The sequence below is a fragment of the Chiloscyllium punctatum genome, unplaced genomic scaffold (genome assembly GCF_047496795.1).
Source record: "Chiloscyllium punctatum isolate Juve2018m unplaced genomic scaffold, sChiPun1.3 scaffold_157, whole genome shotgun sequence".
Taxonomy (NCBI): domain Eukaryota; kingdom Metazoa; phylum Chordata; class Chondrichthyes; order Orectolobiformes; family Hemiscylliidae; genus Chiloscyllium; species Chiloscyllium punctatum.
The window spans coordinates 545,170-561,816 of NW_027309891.1; the positions used below are offsets into that span (position 1 = coordinate 545,170).

The 16,647-nt window shown below is 41.5% G+C and overlaps 1 long non-coding RNA gene across 1 annotated transcript in view; it reads right to left on the reverse strand.

Moving 5' to 3' along the window:
* Positions 1–7,051: 7,051 nt before the first annotated feature.
* Positions 7,052–16,647, reverse strand: part of LOC140471835 (uncharacterized) — a 30,265-nt gene continuing 20,669 nt past the window's right edge. Inside the window, exons 2-3 of the long non-coding RNA XR_011957209.1 lie at positions 11,174–11,218; positions 7,052–7,489 (exon numbers count right to left, since the gene is read on the reverse strand). This is a non-coding gene — a long non-coding RNA (uncharacterized lncRNA). The remainder of the gene's footprint in view (positions 7,490–11,173; positions 11,219–16,647) is intronic.

Below are 16,647 nucleotides of genomic sequence, written 5' to 3' on the forward strand. Positions count from 1 at the left end.
CTCCCTTTAATTCTACATTCCACCACAAGCAGATAAAGCTAAAAAGAACTTCAATAATATTATTAACCAACAAAATTAGTGACCTTATTTTTGCTGTCACTCAAAGTCTCTCTCACTTTACAAATTAACATACCATTTTTAATCTGCGTTTCTAAATTCAGTTTAGGCAACCTAATATGGAGCATGTCTGAAGTGATTATGTTCAGAAGGTGAGTGTATGTCACTAAACAGTTTGGACTCGGAGATTAGAAGCACCTCCTTACATTGCAGAATGTCTCTCCCTGCATCTTTTTTTTTCAAATTTCTCTGACCCTAAAATGCATAGTAAAGGAAAGCTGTGTGCCTGAGAAACAAAAAAAAAATTAGTTGGCAGTGATACATAACACCTAGGTAAACTTTTGAAAGAGCATCTAATGAACTAGAACAGGACAGTCCATACATCCATATCTAACAGTCTGGGTGCATCAGGAATGTTTGGTTAAATTAGAGAGTATTAAAATAATCATTACCACAGATGTAAGTTATAAACAGTACAGGTCTCTGCTCACTGATAGCTCTGACAGGGGCACATAACTCATAAAAATCAGTAAAAATTCGCTGTTACACGACACCAGTGTTAACCATGTATAAAGGGCCCACTCAGTTTTAATGAGATGCATGAATCAGAGAATGGTGTAACAAGTGATGTGAGTTTGAACCAATTCAATTTTGTTAATTTACTTTGAGATGATAACAAATGTTACTGCAATGTGGGATTTTGGATCCATTAACTTCATATTCAGGAGCTTTAAAGATACTCAATAAACAGGCTGAACTAACCAGAACGTCATTGCATTCAATTTCATGTTTTCTGACAGTCACACAGTGAATGCTGTATTTAGTGACTTTCCTTTTTAAAGAAGAAATGCCAAGTGAAATGTATCCATTGAGAGTCAATGGGAAAATATCGTTTGTTTGGTAGGATTTTACTTTAGTTGATTCATTTTCCCTTTAATAGGCCAGATACAATAGTTGGCAGCAATTAAGCTGACTGCAGAAAAGGTCCTTGAGTTCCCAGTTTCATTTACTGGAAGCAGGTGGAGTTTCTGCAGTGGATCAAAGATATTTTGTTTCACTGTTGACCAGTTGGTGGAAAGCAAACTGCAAACCATAACCACCGCCTCCTCAGAAACAAATCAACTCAGCAACAATGCTGGAGGAAAGTTTATTTTTCAGTTATGTAACTTGGAGAACTAGTCACTCCTCTCATTGAAGGAAATATTCGCAGAGTCTCAGACACAACCTTAACATCAACAGTTCATTTGAGGATCACTACAGCACTGTTTAATATTGAGAAAAATTGATATATAGTCAGAGAGTCATGTAGTGATACAGCATGGTTACAGATCCTTCGGTCCAACCAGTCCATGCCAGTCATAATCCCAAACTAAACTAATCCCACCTGTGTGTACTTGGCCCATATCGTTCCAAACATTTGATATTCATTTACTTATCCAAATGTCTTCTAAAGGTTGTAAGACCATCCCACACAAAAACCATTCTCTGTGTAAAAAGTTGTCTCTGATATGTTTTTTTTAATTTTTCTCCTCTCATTGTAAAAACATGTTCCCTATTGTTGAAATCTCCCACCATAGGGAAAATTCGCCAATGTCTTAGTCAAAAATTGAAAACAATCCCAGCTCCAAACAATTACAAAATATCACTATGGATCTTCCTCGAGTCCAAAAAAGATTGTCCCCTTTGATCAATGATTTGTAAAATTTACTCGTGTATCTACTGTGATAGACGTTTTCAAATAACTTCTTAAATGCAAATGGTTCACATCAATCGGATTAAAGTAACATTTTGCGCACTACCCCACACACAAAAAAAAACTAGTTTGTTAACATGATTTGCTCTGAGGAAGTCTACGATGGATTCTTTTATCAAACAAAATCATTTCCACTGTTGTGAGCGCTCGGCTATCTTCTGTGCAATGGTCTGAATTTTAAGTTGTGTCTGACTGCAGATGAAACTGGCTGATCTGGGTAAAAGTACAGTTTGTGCCTTTCACATTGTTGATGTATATTGCTGACTTTAGTTGAATAAAGAGGTGTTGTCTCAGGCATCGTCTGGCACTATTAATTAGACCATTAATTTCCACATCACTAGCCAGATTATCAGGTGGAGTTTATTGATATGTGATATTTTTGAAATGAAAGCTTCGTACATTTCCAGTACAAATCATGTCAATTAGAGCCATTCACCTTTCCACTCATGGCTTGATAAACCTATATGAGGTCGCCCTCCCGAACTCTCACCCTCCAGTGATAAAGGTTCCAGTCTATCTGGAATTCCAACGGTGGTTCTGTTCCCTCACATTCTGCTGTTTAAGATCCTCCTGCCACCCCAGGTCCACAGACAGTGTCCCTTGATACCAGTTCAAAGAAATGAAAGGACCTTGTCCCACCATATTTTTCAATTTTCTTTGGCTTCAAACACCATCAAAAATAAATGTTTGTGTCATTGCTGATTTATGGGAGAATGCCGTGTACACAATATCTGCTGAAATACCTGCCATACCATCCTGAATCTGGTTCGCAGGTTCATCTGTTGCTCACAAATGCAACCAGACATCAGGTAACAATGAACATCGCCCACACCCAACCCTCCACCATTCCCCTCTGTACTTTGCACTTTGTGAAATCCGTGTTGTCAATAATCAGTTAAAAGAAAGTTTTTTTTTAAACTTTCTTAATTCATGTTGCTGATCTTGGCTGAGTAAAGGTATGTTGCTGTCAGCATTTCTGGGGAACATGTCTGCATTTTTGCCATGTCAGTTTACAATGATATTAAGTCAAGAATTGTCAAAATGTCCTGAGAAACAACGTTTAGAAATGGGCCTATTATCTCCTCAGGGCTGTACCAACTGTTTGAATATTGATACAGTTCTGCCCCTACGTTTTCCCCATAAACCATGATTTACAGCATTGGAGGTCATATCTATGTTGATAATGGATTAGACCCTACACAATGTTCCCGAATGTTTACAGTGCTATCACCTGCAGGGTTATGGACAACATGCTATAAATTGGGTGTTGGCTGGAAGGCTCTGTCTTCACGTGATACAGGTGCGATGGGCGAAGTGATCTCTCTCTGTCGTGAAAACTTTCTACTACTCTAAATTCATCTTTCCTACTTTGTCTCGTTCAGAGGCTCTTCATACCAGAAATATTCCAAGCATTCGTTTCAATGAGATCAATACACTCCACCTGATAGTCTGGCTCGTGATGTGGAAATTAATGGTCTAATTAATGGTGCCAGATGATGCCTGGGACAACTTCACTTTATTCAACTAAAGTCAGCAATATACATCAACAATGTGAAAGGCACAAACTGTACTATATCCAGATCAGCCAGTGTCATCTGCAGTCAGACACAAAATTCAGACCATTACACAGAAGATAGATGAGTCCTCACAACATTGGAAATGATTTTGTTTGATAAAACAGTCCATCATAGACTTGCTTTTAGCAACTCGTGAATATTGCTTGATTTTTTTTTGCGTGGGGTAACACATGAAATTAGATTACTTACAGTGTGGAAACAGGCCCTTCAGCCCAACAAGTCCACATCGCCCCGCCGAAGCGCAACCCACCCATACCCCTACATCTACCCCTGACCTAACACTACGGGCAATTTAGCATGGCCAATTCACCTGACCTGCACATCTTTGGACTGTGGGAGGAAACCGGAGCACCTGGAGGAAACCCACGCAGACACGGGGAGAATGTGCAAACTCCACACAGTCGCCTGAGGTGGGAATTGAACCCGGGTCTCTGGCGCTGTGAGGCAACAGTGCTAACCACTGTGCCACTGTATTCCGACTGATGTGAACCATTTGTACTTCAAGTTATTTGAAAATGTCCTTTATAACAGATATGTGAGTAAATTTTAGAAATCATTGATCAAAGGGACATTTTTTTTGGATTCAAGGAAGATCCATAGTGATATTTTGAAAATGTTTGGAGCTGTGATTGCTTATATTTTTAACTAAGACATTGGCATACAGTGCACAACTTCACAATTTGCTGTAACATGAAATTCGTAACCACTGTGAACCTGGAAGGTGATGGTTCAGAATTTAACAAGGACCTAACAAGGTTCGTGAATGGACCAACGAATGATTCATGAAATTTAACAAAGGCATTTCTGAAATGATTAATTTAGCTAGGATGAATGTAGAGACACAAATTCACATCTCTGTTTGCATTTCAATATACTATAAATCACTTTTCTATTATATCCTAAAATACTTGCGTCTTCGTTCATATTTAATAAACTCTATCTTGTTCCGGTGTTATGATAGTTTCTTTATTTACTTCACTCAAGACTGTATGCTGTATTCTTGCCTCAGTATTGACCAAACTCAGTTTGGTGCCAGCTTATATCACTTGAGCTGCTTTTTCAGGAAGTGAATCTCTCCACCTGTTATGTCAAAATAATCTGTTCATGCTTAGTTTGAAATTAATCCTGTTAATATCATCCCAAATTCAGGCTCGGTTATTTTGTATTTATTCATTGGAAATGAACAGAATATGACTGATCTGTTCTTGGTGGAGTGGGAGAGGGAGTTAAAGTGTTCAGCCACGGGGCCGTGGGGTTGGTTTGCACGGGTGTCCCAGAGATGATCTCTGAAATGATCAGCAAGTTAGTGTCCGGTCTCCCAGATGTCGAGGAGACCATGTCAGGTGGAACAGACACAGCAGATGACATTTGTTGAAGTATAAATAAATTTCTCTGGATCATTTGGGGCCTTGTCGGAGGTGAGGGGGAGGTGTGGGCGCAGATTTTGCACTTCCTGTGGTGGCAAAGGAAGGTGATAGGGGTGGGAAGTGGGCTGGTGGAGGGGCATGGACCTGACGAGGGAGTCGCAGAGCGAAAGGTGCCACCAGAATGCAGATAGGGGTAGGGAGCGAAATATACCCGAGTGATGGGGTCTGTTTACAGGCGGTGGAAGCAGCGGAGGATGATATGATGTATGCAAGGTCGGTGCATTGGAAGTTGAGGACCAGGAGGGCTCCCTGTTGAGGTTGGAGGAACGGGGTTCAAGGGCATCGTCGACAACGTGGGAGGGGAAATTGCAATTTTTGAAAAAGGAGGTTATCTGGGATGTTTTATGGTGGAACTGGTCCTCCTGGGAGCAGGTGCGGTGGAGGCAGAGGAATTGACAATAAAGGGATGGCATTTTTACGGGAGGTCAGGTGGGAGGAGTGTAGTCCAGGTAGCTGTGGGAGTCAGAAGGCTTGTAGTAAATGTTTAGTTGGTCACTGGAGATAGAGGTGGAGATGTCTAGGAAAGGGAGGGAGGTGTCCTAGATGGTCCCTCTGAAGTTTAGGTCAGGGTGGAAGGTCTTATTAAAGTTGATGAACTGTTCAACCTCCTAGTGGTAGCATGAGGTGGCATTGATATAGTCATCAATGTAGCGGTGGTAAAGGTGGGCAATGGTACCAGTGTAGCTGTGCAAGATTGACTGTTCCACATATCTGACGAAGAGGCAGGCATAGCTGGGGTCTTTCCAGGTGTCCATGGCTACCCCTTTGGTTTGGAGGAAATGGGAGGATTGAAAGGAAATGTAGTTGAGGTTGAGCATGTACTGCTTGGGTTGGCGTGACAGGAAGAAACGGAGATCTTCGAGGCCTACATCATGGCGTTTGGATGTGAACAGGGCCTGGACATTCTGTTCATTCTGGGGCTTATCAATTGCTTGCAGTTATTATGGAACTGCAAGTGCAATGGCTGGGAACTCGGAGAAACCAATGATTAGGTCTTCTGCATGAAGCAAATTTTGACCAGAACATTTAAACACCACAAAGCTCGCTGTAGGAAATGCCAGTGCTGCAACTTTTAATAATATTTGAAACTTTGTTAAAAATAGGAATTTTTAGTCATAGTTTCTGAAATAATCAAGAAAATAATTAACCGTTAGAACAAGCTCTCTCAAAGAGAGAGGATTTGCAAAGTTTGAATCCATACAGTGCTGTGGTTTATTTGAATTCAATGTCGGTCAGAGTTAGATACTGACAAGGTGATCTCTCCATATATTGATTCTGTTAATCTGACAGACCGACATACCTGTCTGTACAAAACTGTATTATTTGTTTAGTTGATCAAAATTTAGGAAACAGATCAAACAGAATGTATTCGGCTGGGGAGGTGATGGATACAGAAGGCAGAATCAAAAACTGGGAACATTAAATCTGAAGAGAGAGTAACAAGGTGTCCAAGATCAAAGACATGACAAGGTGCATGTCGATATGTTCCAGATGTTAGTGAATCGAATGAGATTGTTCGATGGTCGAGAGACGAGTCCAATGACGTCCTGGAATCAGACCATGAAACAGAGATCGAAATGTCGATTTGCAAATGTCACTTCGATGTGATCGCTTCACACTCTGTGTCCTGATATAGGCCACATTGACAGATGTTTCCGCCAGATTGCATCCCCTGGGTTTATTTTCTGATCAGAAGTGAGATGTGTGGCTTGCTGCTGGCACATAGAAACAGGAAGTTGCGCGCCAGCTGAGAATGATCCATCAGGCGCTACTTTCCGTATTATCAGCACAAACAGTCTTCCTCCCTCTGAGGGTGAACACACACTGACAGGGTCAAGAACAAGCGGACAGATTGCTGTAGGTCTCAACATTGTATTCAATTCCATTCCCATTTCCCAGAATGAAACAGAAGAGACACAAGATTATTTCAGCTAGAGTAAATTATCTGTCAGAGAGATAAGTAGAGTTACCATCAGGTGAAAGGAGCTAAATGACAATACGTAGTTTCGCTCATAAACCTGTGCTTAAAAGTAGAAGGCTTGAGGGAAGTTAATAAGTAAATCTAAGAGACAGCATCAATTAAAATTTGGGAAAGTAAAGTTTAAGCAATAAAATTCAGCATGGTAACTCTTCTTATCTCTCTGACAGATAATTTACTCTAGCTGAAATAATCTTGTGTCTCTTCTGTTTCATTGTGGAAAATGGGAATGGAATTAAATACAATGTTGAGACCTACAGCAATCTGTCCGTTTGTTCTTGACACTGTGGAAGTGATATCATATCGGAAGTGGTTGATTCTGTTTTCCGGAGAGGCAATAAGATGTGACATCGGGTGTAAAAAGTGGATGTAATGCTTCTTGACTTCAATCAGGTTTTTGACCAGATCTTGCATCTTCAAAAAGGTAAGGGTTCATGGGATCTGGTGCAGTTTGGCAAATGCATCGAAGGTTTATTTGTTGGCAGAAGGTGATGTTTGAAGGTAGTCATTGTGAAGACATCTTGTGTCCAGTGGCTTATTATATGACTTGGTGCTGGATCCTTTGATGTTTGCAGAGTATATGAACGGTCTAGTCAAGAATGGAGCCATTTTGATTAGTAAGTTCAAAGATGAGGTGAAAAACATTTGGTTTTGCAATTAGTGAGGAGGAAAGCCAGTGTGACATCGATGACCTTGCCTGTCGGAGAGAAGATTTGAAAACAGAACATTATATCCTAAAGTCTGTGAAGTAAAGCATTTTCGAGACTAACAATTTAAGTGAATATATGATGTATTGTTGGAATCTACAAAATACAAAGGATAAGCGATCTTCAGGAATCCTGAAGAAGGGCTCATACCCGAAACGTCAATTCTCCTGCTCCTTGGATGCTGCCTGACCTGCTGCGCTTTTCCAGCAACACATTTTCAGCTCTGATCTCCAGCATCTGCAGTCCTCACTATCTCCTCGATATTGTGGCTAGACCATTAATTCAGGAAGCTGGGGTCTGAGCCCACAGTGCTGCCACATCAAGTCGTGAATTAAGGTTGATAATTAAACAACTCATTGAAGGAATAAGCTCCACAAATATTCCCTTGCTCTGCTTTGGAAAGAACAACACATCAGCGCAAAAGTTAAGGCTGAAGCATTCACAGCAACCTTCAGCCAGATGTGCCAATTGTCTGATCCATCTCAGCATCTTCCATAGATCACCAATGTTACAGATACCTGTCAGCAGGGAATTCGCTTCGCTCCACGTGAACTCAAGACACTGTTGGGCGAGTGGCACTGGTTACTGCAAATGCTATGGAGCCTGACAAAATTCTGGCAATAATACTGATGACTTGTGCTAGCCAAGCACTCCCGGTACAGCTACAACACTGGCATGGACAATCTGGAAAATAGGCCAGGTATGTCCTGGGCACAGAAAACAGGTCAAACCACCCTGGTGAATTACTGCCCCATCAGTCCATGCTCAATCATGAGTTAGGTATCGGAAAGTGCTTTCCACAGTGCTATCAAGCAGTACTAGCTCAGCAATAACCTGCATAAATGTGGGTCATGCAAGGCCTACTCAGCTCATGACTGAATTACAGACTTGATTTAAACATGGACAAAGAACTGAATTCCAGAAATGAGGGGAGAGTGACAGCCCTTCACATTAAAGTCACATTCGACAGAGTGTGATATTATGGAGTCCTAGCAAAACTAGATTCAATGGGTATCAGTTGACAAACTCCCTGCTGCCTGCAGTCAGACCTCCCACATTGGAAGATGGCTCTGCTTGTTAGAGGTCAGTCGTCTCAGCCAAAGCAAATCTCTGTTGGAGTTCCTAAAGAAAGTGTTCTTGGCCCAATCATGTTCCGCTGCTTCAGCAATGACCTTCCCTCCATCAGAAGGTCAGAGGTGAAATGTGCATTGATCTAGCACTTTTTCTGTGACTCCTCAGTCCACATTCAAACGCAACAAAATCTGGACAATATCCAGACTTGAGCTGACAAGTGACAAATAGCATTCACACCACAAAACTGCGAGACAAAGACCATTGACAATAGGAGTGAAGCTAACCAAAACCCCTTGACATTCAATCGTGTTACCTTCACTGAATCCCTCACCATCGACATCCTGGGTTTTATTGTTCATTAGAAATTGAGCTGGACACTCCATATAAATACAATGTTTGTAACAACAGGACAGAGGTGAGGAATACTGCAGCGAGTAACTCACCCTTCTGACTTGCAAAGACAATTGACTATAAGAGACAGAAGTCAGGAGAGTAATAGCACAGCTCACCCCTTGACTGGATAGGAGCACCTTCAACTGCACTCAAGAAGTTAGGCATTGTCCAGGACAAAACATCCTACTTGATCAGCAGCACATCCACAATTGTCTATTGCCTCCATATCTGATGCTTAGTACCAGCCGTATGCTGAAAAATGAGTTGCTGGATAAGCGCAGCAGGTTAGGCAGCATCCAAGGAGCAGGAGAATCAACGTTTCGGGCATAAGCCCTTCTTCAGGCATACCTGCCATATGCACTATCTGAAATACTGCACTGCAGAAACTTAGCCACTTCCTTAGACAGTACCTTCCCACTACCACTTGCATCTCGATGGACAAGAATAGCAGATACATGGGAACAGCACCACTGTAAGCTCCTCTCGAAACCACTCCTGACATGGAAATATATCATCGATCCTTTACTGTAACTGGGTCAAAATCTGGAACTCCCTTCCTCAGGCCATTTTGGAACATGTTATTTCAGAAAGGCAGCTTTCTGCCATCGTCTGAAGATCACCTACAGACAACTGAAAGCAACCACCGTGTTCCACGAGTCAATAAAAAAAATCATTCAAGCTAACATGACAGTTTGAGAAAGTGGTTGAGGAGGCACTATGGGTATTTAATAAGCAATCAAAAGGTTTGGAGCAAAGTTCCAGAATCAATCTCTACCACGGTAGCTTCAATTCATGAAAGAGTATGAAAAGAAAATGCTGGGGTAATGAATGATAATCACAGACCTCCCAAAGTTTTGAAACATGTTACATGGTTCAGTATTGTCCTTCAGAGGAGGATGTGTGACTTTCCTACCTGGCCTGCCTACCTGTTCAACAAAAAGGCGATGGTTCCTTTCCTGTGCCGAACCTGACTAAGAAAGTGAGGACTGCAGGTGCTGGAGACCAGAGTTGAGAGTGTAGTGCTGGAAAAGCACGGCAGGTCAGGCAGCATCCAAGGAGCAGGAGAATCAACGTTCCAGGCATAACAACTTCATCGGGTATCTTAATGAAGGCCTCATGCCCGAAACCCCGATTCTCCTGTTCCGGATGCTGCCTGACCTGCTGTGCTTTTCCAGCACTACAGTCTCGACTGAGAAGCCATTTGGTTGTAATAAAGCTTAAGAAAGTTCAACCATAATTAGCCGAGCAAGATGGCAGACCTTCAAAAAGGCAGCTGATGACTACCTTCTTGGGATATGTGACTAACTTTTTCATAAGTCAGTGCAGAATTCAAAAATGCAAATTATGGTGAGTCAGGCTGTTCAGACAGAGCCCGGTACACATTTAAGATTGATGATTGGATGCAAAGTCTCCTGTGGTGTTGCTGTGAACAGCAAGAGAGTTCTTGCCAGTATTGCACTCCAATATTTGTTCATGAAGTAAAGTGTCAGATTTATTGCATTTCTGTGCTTTCTGTGCATTTCCCACATTAGGATCACAGTGATGATATCATGAGACCAGGATTCTCGAACTCCAGTTTGATGTTGAATGGCCAGGGTTTGGAATACCATCGTTTGCCCAGGGTGAAATTTGAATTTAAAGAAATCCTGGAATCAGAAAGAAAGCCAAATGGTGACCATGTAGCCCAAGTCAATGGAAAAATACAAAAACAGCTGCTGCACGAATGCCAAGGCATCTGTCACCTTTCCATGGTCTGGCCGACATGAGATTCCAGACCCACTGGGAAGTAATTGACTGTGTTCTGAAGTGGCTTTAGCAAGTTATTCAATGGGCAATTGGGGATAGGGACTCATCGCTGACCCTAACCAGAAAGTAAACGTGTAAAAAAACCTCACAACAACTATATCAATTAAATGTAATTGTTGCGGCAGTTCCTGATGTCATTTCAAGTATTTCATGTGAATGTTCTAACACACACTTTGAGTGATGTTGCACCGTCTAAACGGACTACAATATAAATCATTGGTCATTCAGAGAAGATCAGTTCAACATTTAAGTTTAATTGTAGAATTTTCAGCACTGAATTTTTAACCTAAATAAAAGTTTTCAATCAATAAAATCTGTTGCAATTCGTCTTCATAAATTTGTATTCACTTCTACAAATGGTCAATATTCTTAAAACATACTTGTTTCGATTTGAATCTTACCAACAAATCACTTTGTTCATCTGGCTTTGCTGTCATCATCACTTCCTTGAAGCCAATTAAGCATTTATGTAAATAAACACAGAAATAGAATTCTCAGAATAGATTACAGAACCACAAAACCCTAATTTATATTTCCCCACAAGCACAGCACACGAATTGTGGAAAAAATGCAAATAACTCAATGGATTCCAATACTAATTGATGTTAGGACTTTTTAATACATAAGTTGTATGATTGTTGAATGACAGAGGTATCAGTTGTCATGTTTAGTCAAAAGTCTATAATTCAGAGATACATTGGCACAGCTAATATTTCTGTCTCTATTTTTCTCTCTTCCCCTCCTGCCTTCTCCCCTTTTTTCTTTCTATCTGATGCCGTGTTTTGCCTCTCCACAATCGGACGATGTTTTCCTTAATAACCTGATCCAACACCTCCCCAACATATCCTCTCAGCCACATTCATCCATTTCATTCGAGAGATTTGAGTCCAGATTTTCTCAAAAATCTGTCTGAGTATTGAGTGATCTGGAAATGCTTGATAGGAATGAGGCTGCAAGACTGTGATAGCGTTTTCATTGTATCTCAGCAGTATTATTCTTGGCTGAGGAATGTTTAATGGTTCAGGGCAATGCTTATTTAGACTATAATTAACCTTTACTGCACATCTCATGGAATGTTTAATATTGTAGAGGTCGATTTATTCTGTATCAACTCTGTGTTGTACCTACTCTGGGAGGGTTTTTTTAGGGAACCCTGGATGCAGCTCTACTCTACGTCTAAACCAAAATATATTTGACATGATTGCATTGGACAGCACAATATAGAGGGAGATTTACCCAGCCCATTACATGAGCTGTACAATCACGGAAAACATTTGATGTAGCCGTGTAAAGGGGCTTGGACTCCTACCCACTGTCTTTCTGGTTTTGAAATGCTTGATACCAGAATAAAAAGGGAACAACACTATGCATCGAAACTTTGTTATACAAGCAGATTATCATCTACAGAAACATACGCAAATCATCTATGAACAACCCTTGGGGGCATGGAATGCGCTGCCCGTGGGAGTGGTAGAGTCAGATTCATTGGCGACCTTTAAGCGGCATTTGGATAGGTACATGGATGGGTGCTTAATCTAGGATAGAAGTTCGGCACAACATCGTGGGCCGAAGGGCCTGTTCTGTGCTGTATTGTTCTATGTTCTATGTTCTATGTTCTATGTTCTTGCAGTGTTTAATGGATGAGTGCTGAGAGATATGCAATATGTGTCTATTCCATGCAACACATGCCGACAGTGTGCTTGATATGGTTGTTTAAATGTAGTTTTGATTTGTCTTTAACCTTTTCTGTGACAGTCGTGGTTGTGTTTGACAAATATTCAACAGAACTGGAGGACTCTATGACTATAAATGCAGTCACTGCATTCGAGGCAGAATGCAATACCATCAAACAGGAAGAAAGATGATCCCTGTCTTTTTTCATGATGAGGAGAGATTGAAGCAGCTGGGCTTCAAACATGAAATTTAAATGAGGCCGACATAATTCTGAAAAGAGTAACTTAGAGCAAAGGTCAATGATAGGGAAGCAGAAGCAGCTTGTTCAGCCAATGGAGTTTGGTCTTCCAAACAATGACATCATGGCTGAACTGATAATCCTCAGCTCCACTTTCCAGCGTTTTAACTGTAAGCATTGATTCAATTACCAAATCAAAACCTGTCCATTTCAGCCTTCGAAACACTGAATGACCCAACCTCGACAGTCTTCGGTGGAAATGAATTCCACAGATTCACTACATTCTGGGAGACAAAATTCTGTTCTGCCTGAAATTTGTGACCTCTAATTCAGAGATTCTACTCCCTGGTCCGAAACTCTCCCACAAGGGGAAACAACATTTCTGCATTTACACCATCAAGTTTCCTGAAAATAATAGATGTTTCAGAATGTCAGTACTGAATCTTCTATGTTCCATTGAGTATAGGCCCAAATGACTCAATCTCTACTCTCAAGACAGTCCCTGCATTCTCAGGATCAGTCGACTAAACCTCGTGTGGATTGTCTCACATTCCAGTGTACCATTTCTTTGTGATTTGAGTCCAAAGAACAATTCACAGTATTCCAGCTGTGGTAAGAATAGAGGTATTTTTCAGTTTTAACAAAGATTATAGTCATACAGACATCCAGCAAAGAAACATACCATTCGGTCCAACTGCACTGACCAGACATCCCAATCTGACTGAGTACCATTTGCCAAACATTTGGCCTATCTTCCTCTAAATGTTACCTGTTCATACACCCATCCAAGTGCCTTTTAAATGCAGTAATGGAACCCGCCTCCACCACTACCACTGGCAGCTTTAACCATACATACACGTGAAAAGGTTACCCCTCAGGTTCTTTTCAAACGTTTCTCCTCTCACCTTAATCCGCTGTCCTCTAGTATTGGACTCTCTCACTCGAGGAAAAAGGCCTGGGCTATTCACCATATCAATGCCCCACATGATTTTATAGGTCTTGTTCAGGCCACTCCTCAGCCTCCTTTCCTCTCACTGCAGGGAAGAGAAAAGCCCCAGCCGATTCAGCCTCACCTTATACCTTAAACACTCCAGTTCCAGCATCATTCTTGGAAATCTTTTCCACACCCTCTCAAGTTTCACAAAATCCTTGATAGAAATGGTCAGCAGGATTTGTCTGTAATAATTCTAAATGTGGCCTCACAAAATGTTCCGTACAGCTGAGACATGACATCTCGACTCCTCCACTTAATGTTATGACCGATGAAGGAAAGCATGCCAAACACCATCTTCCCCACTCTGTCTCCCTGCAACTCCACTTTCAAGGAATGATGCATCTGCACCCTTTGGTTTCTATGCTCAGCAACACTCCCCAAGGCCCAGCCATTAATTATATAAGTCCTGCCCTGGTTTGCCTGACAAAAATGCAACACCTACATTTATTTAATGAAGCATGGGTTCATGAAAGGCAAGTCATCTTTAACTGATTTATTGGAATTCTTTGAGGTTATAACGAGCATGGTAGACAATGGGGAACTGGTGAATCTGGTGTATCCTGATTTCCAAAAGGCATTCAGCAAGTTGCTGCACAAAAGGCTGCTGCATAAGATAAAGATACACAGTGTTACGGGCAATGCATTAGCATGGACAGAAGAATGGTTAACTAACAGAATGCAAAAATTGGGGATAAATGGGTGTTTTTCTGGTTGACAATCAGTGGCTAGTGATGTGTCTCAGGGATCAGTGTTGAGAATGCAATTGGTTACAATTGTTGGGACTGCAATTGTTTACAATTCAGGTAGATTGCTTCGAGTTAGAGACCAAGTCTAGTGTGTTGTAGTTCGCAGAAGCCACTTAAATGAGTGATAGGGCAAAGTGTGCAGAAGGATATAGACAGGTTAAGGGAGTGGGCAAGGGTCTGGCAGATGGAGTACAATGTTAATAAACGTGAAGTCATCCATTTTGGCAGGAACAATAACAAAGTGGTCTACTTTAAAATGGTGAAAAATTACAGAATGCTGCTGTGCAGGGGGACCTGTGTGTTCTTGTGCATGAAACACAAAAGTATGGTTTGCGAGTACAGCAGCTAATTAGGAAGACAAATGGAATAATGTCCATCATTGCCAGTGGATAGAGTTTAAAATTAGGAGCTGCAGCTGTATAGGGCGCTGGTGTGGCCACACATGGATTACTCTGTACACTCTTCATCGCCTTACATGAGATGGCACTGGAGTGGGGTTTGCTGAGGAGTTTGACGACGTTGATTCTGGAAATGAGGGGGTTGGCTTATGAGGAGAGATTGAGCAGACTGGGATTATACTCGTTGGAATTGAGAAGAATGTGGGAGGGGATTGTAAAATTATAAATGGGATAGATAAGAGAGAAACAGGGAGGCTCAAAGTTTGTGAGAAGATTTGTAGCTCAGGTGCTCGTTGTTGTGGTTCTGTTCACCGAGCTGGGAACTTGTGTTGCAAATGTTTCACCCCCGCTCTAGGTGACATCCTCAGTGCTTGGGAGCCTCCTGTGAAGCGCTTCTGTGATGTTTTCTCCGGCATTTATAGTGATTTGTATCTGCTGCTTCCGGTTGTCAGTTCCAACTGTCCGCTGCAGTGGCCGGTATATTGGGTCCAGGTCGATGTACTTATTGATTGAATCAGTGGATGAGTGCCATGTCTCGAGGAATTCCCTGGCTGTTCTCTGTTTGGCTTGTCCTATAATAGTAGTGTTGACCCAGTCGAACTCATGTTGCTTGTCATCTGCATGTGTGGCTACTAAGGATAGCTGGTCAAGCCAAAGTCTTCACCCAAAGGGTTGTGAATCTCTGGAATCCTCTGCCTAGTGAAGCAGCTGAGGCTAACCTGCTGAATGTTTTAAAGGTGAAGATAGATTTGTGAAGAGTAAAGGAATGAAGGGTTATCGTGAGGGGTGGGTAAGTGGAGTCTCAGTCCATTGAAAGATGATCCACGATATTATTGAAAGGCAGAGCTGACTCATGGAGTCAGATGGCCTCCTCCCGATTGTATTTCTTATGTTCGGATGTTGTTATGTTCCAACAGACCTCCAATTCAAAAAGTAATGTTCTCTAACTACTAAATAAAAACTGAAAGAACTGTGAATGCTGTGTATCAGAAACAAAAGCAGAAACTGCTGGAAATGCTCAGAAGGTCTGGCAGCATCTCTGGGGTGAAAGGCTCACCAGTTTATGGTTCCCTGGCTTTTCCATCCAACTTTCTTCAATAATGCTGCCCCATTAGTCACTCTCCAGTCTTCTGGCATCTCATCTATGATTATCAACGATACAAATATCTCAGCAAAGTGTCCAGGAATCTCTTCCCTAGCTTCCCACAAAGTTCTGGGAAATACCTAATCAGGTCTCTAGGATTTATTTCCATTTTTCTACTTTAGACGTCTAACACCTCCGTTTCTGTAAAATGAACTCATTTTAAGATCACATTATTTATTTCCCAAGTTTCTTCGCTTCCATGCTCCTGTCTACTGTAAATATTGATGCAATATACTTGCTTAGAGTTTCTGCCATCTCCTGTGGTTCCATGCATGGAAAGCCATGTTGATCTTTAAGGGCTATATTCTCTCCTTAGTTATTCTTTTAACCTTCAAATGATTTTAGAATCTTTTCGGATTCTCCTTCATTCTATTTGCCACAGCAATTTTACGTCCTCTTTTTTACCTCATGATTTCCTGTTTAAGTATACTCCGTCTTCCCTTATACCCTTTTCAGGATTCACTCAATCCCAATTGTCCATATCGGATGAATTCCCCCTTCTTTTTCTGGACAGGAGTTACAATTTCCCTCATCATTGAGCTTTCCCCATGCCTTGCCCTTCACACAAACAGAAACATACCATCACTGAGCTCCCATTGTCTCATTCTTAAAGGCCTCCCACTTGTCAGCCGTCCCTTTACCTGTGAATAACCTCCCCCAACCAACTTCTCAAAGTCTAAT